We start from the raw sequence: 13,527 nt of genomic DNA, 5'->3' as shown, positions 1-13,527 counted from the left end.
GGTAGAAAATATATGCAGGGCATCGTTGGAAAGTCAATATCTAAAAATGTCTTCTCCTCGTTACTAAGTAATCCTTTCTGGTGCCACTCATTCAAATAATCCTTCAGTTCTTTTAACATTCTGGCACTTGGATTATTTGTAAGTTTAGAATAGTTTTGCTGTTCATTCAATTGTCTCATGGCTTCCCTCATGTAGTCAGTGGTTTCCATTATTACAATATTTCCCCCCTTGTCTGCGGGTTTAATTGTAATTTTGCCATTATCCATGAGAGATTTGAGTGCTTTCCTTTCCTCAGTTGTTAGATTTTCCCTGCTGCTGTTTCTTGTTTTCTGCCAACACCACCATGGGATGGTGGGAAAAAACAATTGCGTGGAACCCAGACAATCAATTGGAACTTAATCGGATCATATTGTGGGTCCGGTATATAGATGACCTGTTTATAATCTGGCATGGATCTGACCCTGATTTTCGAAGTTACTTTTCGAAACTGAATGAAAATACAGTTGGTCTACAATTTACGTGCACAACAAGTACCAAAAAAATTGCCTTTCTTGACACAGAGATATACATTGCAGATGGCAAATTAGAATCGACTCTGTTCCGCAAAAAGACAGCCACTAATAGTGTGCTACATGGCACTAGCTTTCATCCAAAAGCACTCATGAAAAGTATCCCTTATGGGGAATATATCAGACTTAAAAGAAACTGCTCCAAATCTGATGATGCAGAAATAAAAATAAATGAAAGCAAGATGAGATTCAAATCGAGAGGATATGAGGACCGAGTCCTAAAAAACTGTAAAAAGAAGGTTGACCAAAAAACAAGAACAGAATTACTGGTGGAAAAATCAAAAAAAGCAGTGGACAAGGACCCACCAAGATTCATAACCACATATAATAAAGAAAGTGGAATGATCGCCAACAAAATGAAGAAATACTGGCATCTTATATCGGGGGATCCAGATATAGGACAGCTAGTAGGAAAGCAACCGCAAATAACTTATAAGAAAAATAAGTCTCTTCAAGACTCCCTGGTGAATAGCCACTTTCAAGTAAAGACACAAACAGATTGGCTGACAAACCAACGAAAGGGTTTTAAACCCTGTTCCAGCTGCAAGGCATGTAAAATTGGAACCAGTAAGAAATGCATTGAGGAACCCAACGGCAAAATAATGTACATTGACCAACAGATCACATGCACATCAAAAAACGTTGTATATGTCATCGAATGTAAATGTGGCAGTAAATATATAGGCAGTACGACCTGTATGTTGAAAAAAAGAATCTTGGAGCACATCAGAGCGGTTAAGAACAAAAATATGCTCTATGCAACGTCAAAACATGTAAATGCATGCCAAAATGGTGACTGGAGATCTATGAGGTTTTATGGATTGAAAATGCTTACGAAAACGGAAAGAGGCGGTGACACAGTTCGTAAACTGAGACAAATGGAGTCCCGCCTAATCATACGTTTACGTACAAAAATGCCGAGAGGAATGAACTTTGGGGAGGACCTGCATGTACATTTAGAGTGACTGTTACCAATACCAGTTTAGACTTTTCAAACACAACAGGGTACTATACCCGATAAACTTTGAAAATCAATTAGGAACTATTCCACTAATGAACTCTGAGAACTGTAACTCGCCCATATGATTTAAATATGTAGCGCTTGTTTACCAAAATGAAAACATTTGATATACACCAGTCTTTCTTTTAAAAAATAATTTTGTGAAACTTTGTAAAAACTACGTATCCCATAATGCCACCTAAAGGCTAAGATGGGCCAGTATAAATAGAAAAGGAGCAGAAGGACTAACTGACCGTGAGCAAGGCCTGTGGAGGCTGAAACGCGTTGGTGGGGTGAAGCTCTAATTAAAAAGCTTTGAAAAATATCCTGGGTGTGCCGCTCCTTTTGCGCAAAAAAATACATATATATATATACATGATCTGGTAGATGCGGAACTGGACAAATTAGACAATATCAAAACCAAGAAAAGAGAAAACTTGACAATCGAAGAACGCAAAGCCTTGAACTCCTTAATGGAAAACAACAATCTGGAGATAAAACCCGCCGATAAGGGCGGGAACATAGTTCTACAAAATAAAGAGGACTATATGAATGAAGCAATGCGACAGCTGAGTGACACTAAAAACTATAGAACATTGGACAAAAATCCAATAAACGGAATGATCTTGGATCTAGAAACACGCCTAAATAAATGGAAAGATCTGAAGTTACTCAGCGATGATGAAGTACAATTTCTAAATAACCAGAATCCAATCACCCCTACACTCTACTTTCTCCCGAAAGTGCACAAAACTCTAAACAAACCCCCCGGAAGACCGATAATCTCGAGTTGTGGTTCACTTTACGAGAACTTGGCAAATTATGTAGACCACTTTTTAGCCCCTATGGTACCCTTATTACCATCATATATAAGGGACACGGGGGACTTCTTGAGGCATCTAATGAATATAGAATGGTTAGAGGGATACCGGCTGGTAACCATTGATGTAGTCTCTCTCTACACCTCAATCAATCACCAACTTGGACTGAAAGCAACTGAATATTTCCTGAAACAGAAACCTGTAGAACATCTGAAGCATTGCAAAATGATCTTGGAAATGGTGGAAATGTGCCTGAACAACAATGTCTTTCTTTTTGACAAGGTATATTACACCCAATCGTGTGGGACAGCCATGGGAGTTTCCTTCTCTCCAAGCTACGCCAACCTAGTGATGGGTTGGTGGGAGAAAATGGTAGCTTGGAGAGAGGAAAACGACCACTACACAGCCAGAGTAGTTCTCTGGCTGCGTTTTATAGATGACCTGTTCGTAATCTGGAACGGTTCAAATGAGGAATTTTTGGAATATCTAAAAATTCTAAATGAGAATGAAGAAGGGTTGACATTCACCCACAACATCAGCAAGAAAGAAATAATATTCCTGGACACCAGAGTATATGTTGAAAATGGTCATCTGGAGACAACAGTCCATAGAAAGGCAACAGCCACGAATAGTGTCCTACATGGGCAAAGCTTCCATCCAGCAACTCTGAAAAAGAACATTCCCTATGGGGAGTTTATAAGAATGAGGAGAAATTGCTCCAATCAGGAAGAAATGAACAAAAAATTCAAAGAAACTGCTATCAGATTCAAAAGAAGAGGATACAAACAGTGTGATATTGATCAAGGTGAAAAACGAGCTAGAGAAAAAAGTAGACTCGAAACATTAATTCCGAAAAGGGATCAAGAAAAAGGAAAAGAAACACAGAACACAATCAGGGAGCCAATTAGAATGATATTAACCTACTCAAAAGAAAGCCACAAAATACGCAAAGCTTTACAGAAATACTGGCACGTTTTGGAAAAGGATCCTGATATAGGGAAGGAGATGGGCAATTTCCCACAAATAACATACAGGAAAGCTCCATCTCTATCTGACAAACTAGTCAACAGTCATTTTGAAAGAACAAGCAAATCAAAAAATTGGCTAGAGAAAAAACGAAATGGATTCACCAAGTGCAGTCAATGTAAAGCCTGCCAAATTGGACGCAATCTTACCAAACTAATGGACCCAAAAGGAAAAACTTTCTCAATAGAAAACAAAATTAACTGCAAAACCACTCATGTGGTTTATCTGCTACAGTGCTTTTGTGGTCAAAGATACATTGGAAGTACCATCTGCCCCCTCCAGAAACGGATTTTAGAACATATCCGAGCCATAGAAAACCGTGATATGAGCTATGCTATGGCAAAACACATGCTAACTCATGAAAAAGAAAAAAAGAACTGGAGAGACATGACATACAGTGGGTTGGCAACAATTCCGATAAAGGAAAGAGGGGGAAACAGATTGATGATGCTGCGGCGTTTGGAATCGAGGCTGATCATTCGCTTTAAAACTAAGACTCCCGGGGGCCTCAATGGAGACGAGGAACTTCATGTACATTTGTGAAAGGTTAAAAGATAGAAACACAAATAGATATTAACAACATGCAATGTCTGGGTAAATATAGGGCACTTAGCCCTCAAATTGAAAATACATGAAAGTTTAAAAATTTACTCATCAAGATAGAGTGACAAATCAATGGATCCTATATCTGTATACAAGAAGGGCACTAAGTCCCTATACATATATACAAAAATTACAGAGAGGTGGATACTAAGAGCTTTCTAGTGTTTTACAAATAACACAGTGCTGAAACTATGACTTTATGAACAGTAACAAATTACCCAAAGAACTATTCTTAGTACTTTACATTTGCAAATCATCTGTACATGTAAATATGTGTAAATACATGCAAGTAAAAAACGTCATTTGTTTTGTTTTTAAAAAATAAAAATGTAAATATTAAACTACCAGGACCACAATGCCTCATAATCAGGCGATTGTGAATACCTGGTATAAAAAGATGAAACTGAAAAGGGACCAATGTTTGGAACCGTGATCAAGCAGCGGATGCTGTGAAACGCGTTGGTTAAAGCTGAATAATTAAACCTGCATAACAATACTTCTGGTGGAGTGCGAGTATTTCTTTTGGTGGTAAATTGAATTTACAGGGAAAGCCCGTCCCTGGAACTTGCACCGGCTGATTAAGAGTGTGCCCCGGTAACGGAGCAGTTTGGTGGATAAAAAAAAAAAAAAAAAAAAAAAAATATATATATATATATATATATATATATATATAGGTTTTTGTGCTTATGACTTCTCTTTAATCTTACAAATTGTGAATTTCATTTTTTAATGGCCACTGTCTAGACACTTTCCACATTAACACCATTACTTTTTCTGACTTTAATATTCCAGGCTTTTGTGTTTAGGATAAATGGGACATTCGTCCTCATCTGGAAAACTGATAAAGAAGTGCTCCTTCTTCCGAAATGTATGGTGGATTAATAAAAAAATGAAACTGCACACCCCTTTTGTTGCCTGTGTCAAACGTTAAACATTTATCTTTTGATCCGTCAGCGTCTGTCATATGTTTAGATTCTCTCATAAGAGAATGCCTCAGCCTCACTCTCCTGAGCCTTGCCTGATGCAGTTTCTGTGGCCACTGTCCGATCACGTTAAAAGGGTACTAGGTTAGTTCCGTTCCATTTCTGGTGCTTTATAGTTGTTTTAAGATCTCCTAAAAGTTTTACGTTGCTCGAATGGGTGTACATTCTGATATGTATATACATTTCCCTCATCTTCATTACTTGATTTTGCTCTATAGAAAGTGTCACTCATAGTCCTTGAAATGTCACTCATTATTACACTGACATTATGAAAATGTCACACATAGAAATCTGAAACCTTGGCAGCTATGTCTGTCCCTTCTTGTCTTTCAGCCATGGGTCCCGTGAGAGCTGCCCTCCGGTTGCTGCTGGCACTGGGCTTCTTGCAAACAGCAGCACCTTCTTTCTACGGTAAGGCCTTGTCCCTCTTCCCTGTGAGCATCAGAGCCCCCCCCCCTCTCCCTCTGAGCGCTCATTCTTAAAACATGATTTAAAACTGTGCAGAATGAAAGTGACATTCAGGCCCCAGGAGAGGGGAAATCAGGATCGGATAATAACCTGACTAGTGATTTTTGGTTTCACTGTTTTACAAATCAGTGTAACTGAAAGGTGTTTTTTTAGAATTTAGAACTATTCTTGTAAATTTTGTATTTTTAGTTAAATGGATTGTAGAGTTTGAGTGATTTTATAAGAGAGGTGGAGTCGGCCCTTTCATGTTTTTACTCTATAGCCTCAGGTTGTGCCCCGTGTTAGTGCACCGGTTTTGGAGAGTGTCCTGTGTGTGTGTGTGTGTGGGAGGGGGGGGAGAGTTCGGGGGTGTCAGGGGGTAAAACTGCTGCCGAGAACACTCTGGGCTTTAGACTGCTGGACGCGGGTGAGATCTGTGCGGATTGAGAGCTCCTGCGCGGAAGGGTCAGAGTGTGAGGGTAGAGGCCAGAGGCAGCCGCGACTTCGGGCAGGAGGGGCTCAATGACTGTCAGTTACGATGAATGTTATAATGAATGTTACAGCGAGTGGAGCTAATGTCTCCTCGAGGCCGGCAGTGACACGGTGAGGCATGTCGCTCTGGTGGTGGATGACGCATGGGTATTAAAGGAATTGTTAGTGCAGAGGCGGACGGTGTCTGGGTGAGGTGTGACTGCTATGAGCGTGTGAGATATGCCTGCTATTAGAGGGTGAGATATGCCTGCTATGAGTGAGTGAGCTGTGCCTGCGTTGAGTGATTGAAATGTGCCTGCCATAAGTGAGTGAGGTGTCTCTTATTAATGGGTGACGTATGGCTGCTATAGTGAGTGAGATGTGTCTGCTATGCTATGGGTGGGTGAGATGTGACTGCTATGAGTGGTTGAGATGTGACAGCGATGAATGCGTGAGGTGTCTGTTATGAATGGGTGGCATATGGCTGCTGTGAGTGGGTGAAATGTGTATTCAGTGCTGTGGGTGGGTGAGAAATGCCTGCCATGAGTGAGTGAGGTGTCTGTTATGAATGGGCGGCATAAGGCTGCTGTGAGTGGGTGAAATGTGTCTGCTATGATGTGGGTGGGTCAGATGTGCCTGCTACGAGTGGTTGAGATGTGACAGCGCTGAATGCATGAGGTGTCTGTTATGAATGGGTGACATATGGCTGCTATGAGTGGGTTAGATGTGCCTACTATGAGTGGTGAGATGTGACAGTGATGAATGCGTGAGGTGTCTGTTATGAACGGGTGACATATGGCTGCTATGAGTGGGTGAAATGTGTATTCAATGCTGTGGGTGGGTGGGTGAGATATGGCTGCTATGAGTGGGTGGCATATGCCGGCTATGAGTGGGTGAGATATGGCTGCCATGAGTGGGTGAGATATGCCTGTTATGAGTGAATGAGATATGCCTGCTATGAGTGGGTGAGATATATTGGCTACGAGTGGGCGAGATATGCCTGCTACGAGTGGGTGAGATATGACTGCTATGAGTGAATGGGATATGCCTGTTATGAATGGGTGAGATACGCCTGCTATGAATGAATGAGATATGCCTGTCATGAGTGGGTGATATATACCTGCTCTCATTGTTTGAGCCGTTCAATACTAAAGAGCTTGTGCAGAGGCAGGCGTCACGGCCTCTTACACATAGCAGTGCCCATTCAAAGGTACTGCGCAAGTTAACGCACAGTCGACTGTATTGCACACATTTTGTGCAGTGAATGAGGTATTGCGCAGTCAGAGGTATTGAACAGTAATGCCAACTTGTAGGCAGTGTACATCCGGACTTGTTGCACACTGCAGAGAACAGATCCATTAAGTGAGGAAGAGAAAGCTATCATGCTATCTTATCTCCCCGGGCCTCAAGTGGTACTTAGAGGTAGCTTTAGCTGTATGGTAAGAGATATTGTCAGACCCAACACCCAATACAGAACACAACATAAAACATACATAGACAGGCAGGGGTTTTTGAACAGCCAATTTCATTCATTGGCTGATGTGGTTGAGTGAAAATTTGGCATTGGCTACCAGGATTTTCCATCAGTGTTGACATCTGTCAATGGCACTTCACGGATGTAGGCATCCTTCAAGGTAGAAACTCACACACAATTATTTGCTCCTGCACTCTATCTGCTCAGTCTCACCTGCTACTTATCCATTCTTCCCAGGTGCTTCTATCTCGCTCACCATTTTTAAGTCGAGCTTCGATCAACCTGTTATATCTCTTCTGTGGGGTTTGGCACACCCCCTACAGCCATTGGTTACGATCTGTGGCATTCAGAAATGCTTAATTGTTACTGTTGCATTTGTGTAAATGCCCCTCCTTTGCTGCTTAATTCCGCCCCAGGCGATTTCACTCAGAGAACGTTTTGTTTGGCCATCACACTGTACAGCTTGTGATGGCCCCTCCTCCTTGTTTTTTGTTTTCATTCACCGGCTAGTTTCATTTGGGTAGTGGCTCCAGGTTTCTCTTAACATCGGTGTGCTTCATTTAGTGTCCTCGTGGACACTATTTGACTAGTTCATTCATCCTCTTTTGCATGGTTTAAGGGAGGGGTAGTTCCACTTGTTTTGTTCTGCTTTAGAATATGCTGTAGAACCTTGCATGGTCATTCTGTGGTTATACTGAATAAGCATCTACCTATGTTATGCCATCTATTAATGTAATAACTGCACTTTCACAATTGCTTTATTAACCTTCCTGCTTTCTCAAATTTGCTTGAAAATGCACGATTTTTCTTCAAAATTTTCTTGGGGGGGTTATCCCCCCAAGCCCCCCTTTTAAGGTTCGGGCTCGCTTGCTGCGCTCGCTCGCTTGCTGTGTTGCTGTATGGAAATCACTTTGCGCCCCACCGCTTGGAAATGTCACCCACCGCCCATGGCAGGAGCAAATAATTGTGTGTGAGTTTCTACCTTGAAGGATGCCTACATCCGTGAAGTGCCATTGCCAGATGTCAACACTGATGGAAAATCCTGGTAGCCAATGCCAAATTTTCACTCAACCACATCAGCCAATGAATGAAATTGGCTGTTCAAAAACCCCTGCCTGTCTATGTATGTTTTATGTTGTGTTCTGTATTGGGTGTTGGGTCTGACAATATCTCTTACCATACAGCTAAAGCTACCTCTAAGTACCACTTGAGGCCCGGGGAGATAAGATAGCATGATAGCTTTCTCTTCCTCACTTAATGGATCTGTTCTCTGCAGTGTGCAACAAGTCCGGATGTACACTGCCTACAAGTTGGCATTACTGTTCAATACCTCTGACTGCGCAATACCTCATTCACTGCACAAAATGTGTGCAATACAGTCGACTGTGCGTTAACTTGCGCAGTACCTTTGAATGGGCACTGCTATGTGTAAGAGGCCGTGACGCCTGCCTCTGCACACGCTCTTTAGTATTGAACAGCTCAAACAATGAGAGCAGGTATATATCACCCACTCATGACAGGCATATCTCATTCATTCATAGCAGGCGTATCTCACCCATTCATAACAGGCATATCCCATTCACTCATAGCAGTCATATCTCACCCACTCGTAGCAGGCATATCTCGCCCACTCGTAGCCAATATATCTCACCCACTCATAGCAGGCATATCTCATTCACTCATAACAGGCATATCTCACCCACTCATGGCAGCCATATCTCACCCACTCATAGCCGGCATATGCCACCCACTCATAGCAGCCATATCTCACCCACCCACAGCATTGAATACACATTTCACCCACTCATAGCAGCCATATGTCACCCGTTCATAACAGACACCTCACGCATTCATCACTGTCACATCTCACCACTCATAGTAGGCACATCTAACCCACTCATAGCAGCCATATGTCACCCATTCATAACAGACACCTCATGCATTCAGCGCTGTCACATCTCAACCACTCGTAGCAGGCACATCTGACCCACCCACATCATAGCAGACACATTTCACCCACTCACAGCAGCCTTATGACGCCCATTCATAACAGACACCTCACTCACTCATGGCAGGCATTTCTCACCCACCCACAGCACTGAATACACATTTCACCCACTCACAGCAGCCATATGCCACCCATTCATAACAGACACCTCACGCATTCATCGCTGTCACATCTCAACCACTCATAGCAGTCACATCTCACCCACCCATAGCATAGCAGACACATCTCACTCACTATAGCAGCCATACGTCACCCATTAATAAGAGACACCTCACTCACTTATGGCAGGCACATTTCAATCACTCAACGCAGGCACAGCTCACCCACTCATAGCAGGCATATCTCACCCTCTAATAGCAGGCATATCTCACACGCTCATAGCAGTCACACCTCACCCAGACACCGTCCGCTTCTGCACTAACAATTCCTTTAATACCCATGCGTCATCCACCACCAGAGCGACATGCCTCACCGTGTCACTGCCGGCCTCGAGGAGACATTAGCTCCACTCGCTGTAACATTCATTATAACATTCATCGTAACTGACAGTCATTGAGCCCCTCCTGCCCGAAGTCGCGGCTGCCTCTGGCCTCTACCTTCACACTCTGACCCTTCCGCTCAGGAGCTCTCAATCCGCACAGATCTCACCCGCGTCCAGCAGTCTAAAGCTCAGAGTGTTCTCGGCAGCAGTCTCACCCCCTGACACCCCCGAACTCTCCCCCCCCTCCCACACACACACACACACAGGACACTCTCCAAAACCGGTGCACTAACACGGGGCACAACCTGAGGCTATAGAGTAAAAACATGAAAGGGCCGACTCCACCTTTCTTATAAAATCACTCAAACTCTACAATCCATTTAACTAAAAATACAAAATTTACAAGAATAGTTCTAAATTCTAAAAAAACACCTTTCAGTTACACTGATTTGTAAAACAGTGAAACCAAAAATCACTAGTCAGGTTATTATCCGATCCTGATATCCCCTCTCCTGGGGCCTGAATGTCACTTTCATTCTGCACAGTTTTAAATCATGTTTTAAGAATGAGCGCTCAGAGGGGGAGGGGGGGCTCTGATGCTCGCAGGGAAGAGGGACAAGGCCTTACCGTAGAAAGAAGGTGCTGCTGTTTGCAAGAAGCCCAGTGCCAGCAGCAACCGGAGGGCAGCTCTCACGGGACCCATGGCTGAAAGACAAGAAGGGACAGACATAGCTGCCAAGGTTTCAGATTGCTATGTGTGACATTTTCATAATGTCAGTGTAATAATGAGTGACATTTCAAGGACTATGAGTGACACTTTCTATAGAGCAAAATCAAGTAATGAAGATGAGGGAAATGTATATACATATCAGAATGTACACCCATTCGAGCAACGTAAAACTTTTAGGAGATCTTAAAACAACTATAAAGCACCAGAAATGGAACGGAACTAACCTAGTACCCTTTTAACGTGATCGGACAGTGGCCACAGAAACTGCATCAGGCAAGGCTCAGGAGAGTGAGGCTGAGGCATTCTCTTATGAGAGAATCTAAACATATGACAGACGCTGACGGATCAAAAGATAAATGTTTAACGTTTGACACAGGCAACAAAAGGGGTGTGCAGTTTCATTTTTTTATTAATCCACCATACATTTCGGAAGAAGGAGCACTTCTTTATCAGTTTTCCAGATGAGGACGAATGTCCCATTTATCCTAAACACAAAAGCCTGGAATATTAAAGTCAGAAAAAGTAATGGTGTTAATGTGGAAAGTGTCTAGACAGTGGCCATTCAGAAATGAAATTCACAATTTGTAAGGTTAAAGAGAAGTCATAAGCACAAAAACCTATATATATATATATATATATATATATATATATATATATATATATATATATATATATATATATATATATATATATATATGTATATATGTATATATATTTATATATGTACTGTAGCACATAGTAAGGTAAGAGTCGTCAGCCAGACCGTCAATCACAGAGAGAGAATAGTAGAGAGCTGCATTCAAGAGACAGTGAGTTCAGGTACCTGAAGGTCTGTAGTCTTTTACTGGGCTACAGCTGCTGCTTAGGCAATAACATATAGTGTGCACTATTTTAAATAGTTTCTTGCATATGTATTCAACCTGACTTACTTTTCAAACTATGTTGCTGAAGGACACTAAAGCATGTTATTATTTTTAGTGCTACAGTGCTTCAGGATTGTGAATGTAAAAGCTAATTAAATATAATACAGATCTAGCTTTAAATTAATTTAGGGAACAGTCACTCTACAGGACCTCTACTCGGGAAAAACAACAAACCTTTCCGTCACAAAGCTCAAGGTTAGCACATCACAGTATGTACGCCACAACATCAATGGAAAAGTTATCTTACCATCATGGGTCAAATCCCTGCTCACGAGACTCTGGGCAGCGTTAGGCAACAGCTTTGTTCCCAGTCTCCCATATCTGTTTTTACGTCTCTTAACCAATTCTGTCCTCCCGCTTTTCGCACTCCACAACGCAAGGCAGCAACCATGGTCTGCAAGGCTGGTTGTAGACGGGCTCAGGCCTTGTTAATTCACCGCAGGCTGTAGCAATCAAGTTTGCCATCCGGCCCCAGCCTGCCTACAGTGATAGTCCTCCAGGCCGTCCTGACTCCTGCAGGGCCGTCTTGTGACAGAGTGACTTCTCTAAGCTAAAAAATTGCGGTAAGATAGAGAATAAAGTGGGGGAGAGCAGGTATTCACAGCTGATAGCAACCCCACGAGTCCCCCAAACAACAGCGAGACCCTTCCCTACGGCTGTTGATGGCAGGAAGTGTTGAACTCATCCCCTGGAGGAGCTGGCGAGGCCCATGCCGATGTGGGGAGTCTGGCCTAGAGGCCGAGGCCGTACTTGCACTGCTTGTGCCTGGGATTTGCCAAGAGTTGCACAGCAGTTGTCCTGTATTCATCGTTTTGCCCACAGTGATTGCCTGCGGTGCAGGCTGCTTCGCCACCGCATGCAGCCTGCTAACCTGCTGCGATCAGGGCACAGAGCGACAATCAGTAACATGTTACATATTGTTACATCGTTTGCATACATAACCCACTACTCCAAAATTAGGTTTGAGTAATTGTGTAAATGGCTTGTAAAAATGTCTTCTATTTTGCAAAAGTTGTGGGAATGGTTTTTCCCAAAAGGAAATCATTTTAATCGTGGATAATGTTTTCTTCAAAAAGTGTAGGTTTTTCCATTGAAATACACCAGATAGTTTCATGCTCCATGTGGATGAAAGCGCTGCTGTTGCACTCGAAGATGACCAGCACACTGATATCGGATGTAGTCCTGTATGTTACACACCTCCCAGAGTTCTTTTCGGTGTGATTCGACACCTGGTCTTCTAAGTACAGAACAGTGCCTATTTATTATTCATTTAATTTTGAGCGCTGGGTAATGAAGTAAACGTAGAAGGCGTTGCCTTGCCATATACTTGTCAGCAGCTGCTCTTTATGTATTTTAATCTCTATTATTTGCCACTAGTTTTCAGATCACTTGTTTTTGCCTAATGTTATTTATTTTGCTTGCTGTGACTTTGGTGGGCCCAGTGGATGCCAGAAGAGTCCTGGGAAGGCTATGCTTGTTTAACATAATTTGGTATTTGGCCTGCCTATGGAATCTATGCATCTATGGTTGTCGACTGCTCTAATTTATGTGCTTCATTCAGAGGATGAATGTTCTTTACAGAGCATGGATGTGTGTGGTGCTCTCTACTTGTTTGAACGCACGTAAAGGATAGAGATGAATCAATATGTTACAGACTAATGCACAGATCTCGGTGTCGACATGCGCTTGTGTAAATGTGACCAGCTGATTTTTCTTGATTCGTTTGCCTTCATTTGCATTTTTATACTTTTGTAGTTGTATTTGTTTTTTCTAGTCTGCTGAAATATCTTGACAGGGAGTGAGGTCAGCCAAAAGATCGGTTTGGCAGTAACTTTTGCGTGAGTAAAATTGCACATTGAATATATAGCTGTCAAATGACCCTAGATCAATACTTTGGCCTGCTTTCAAGCTAATACTAAGCATGCTTGGAGGAGTTGTGTCACTTTTTACACGCACTCTTCAGCAAATCACGACTTGAAAGTTGTTTCTAC

This window comes from Lissotriton helveticus, chromosome 1_1 (genome assembly GCF_964261635.1).
Source record: "Lissotriton helveticus chromosome 1_1, aLisHel1.1, whole genome shotgun sequence".
NCBI classification, from domain to species: domain Eukaryota; kingdom Metazoa; phylum Chordata; class Amphibia; order Caudata; family Salamandridae; genus Lissotriton; species Lissotriton helveticus.
This window is presented reverse-complemented; position numbering follows the sequence as displayed.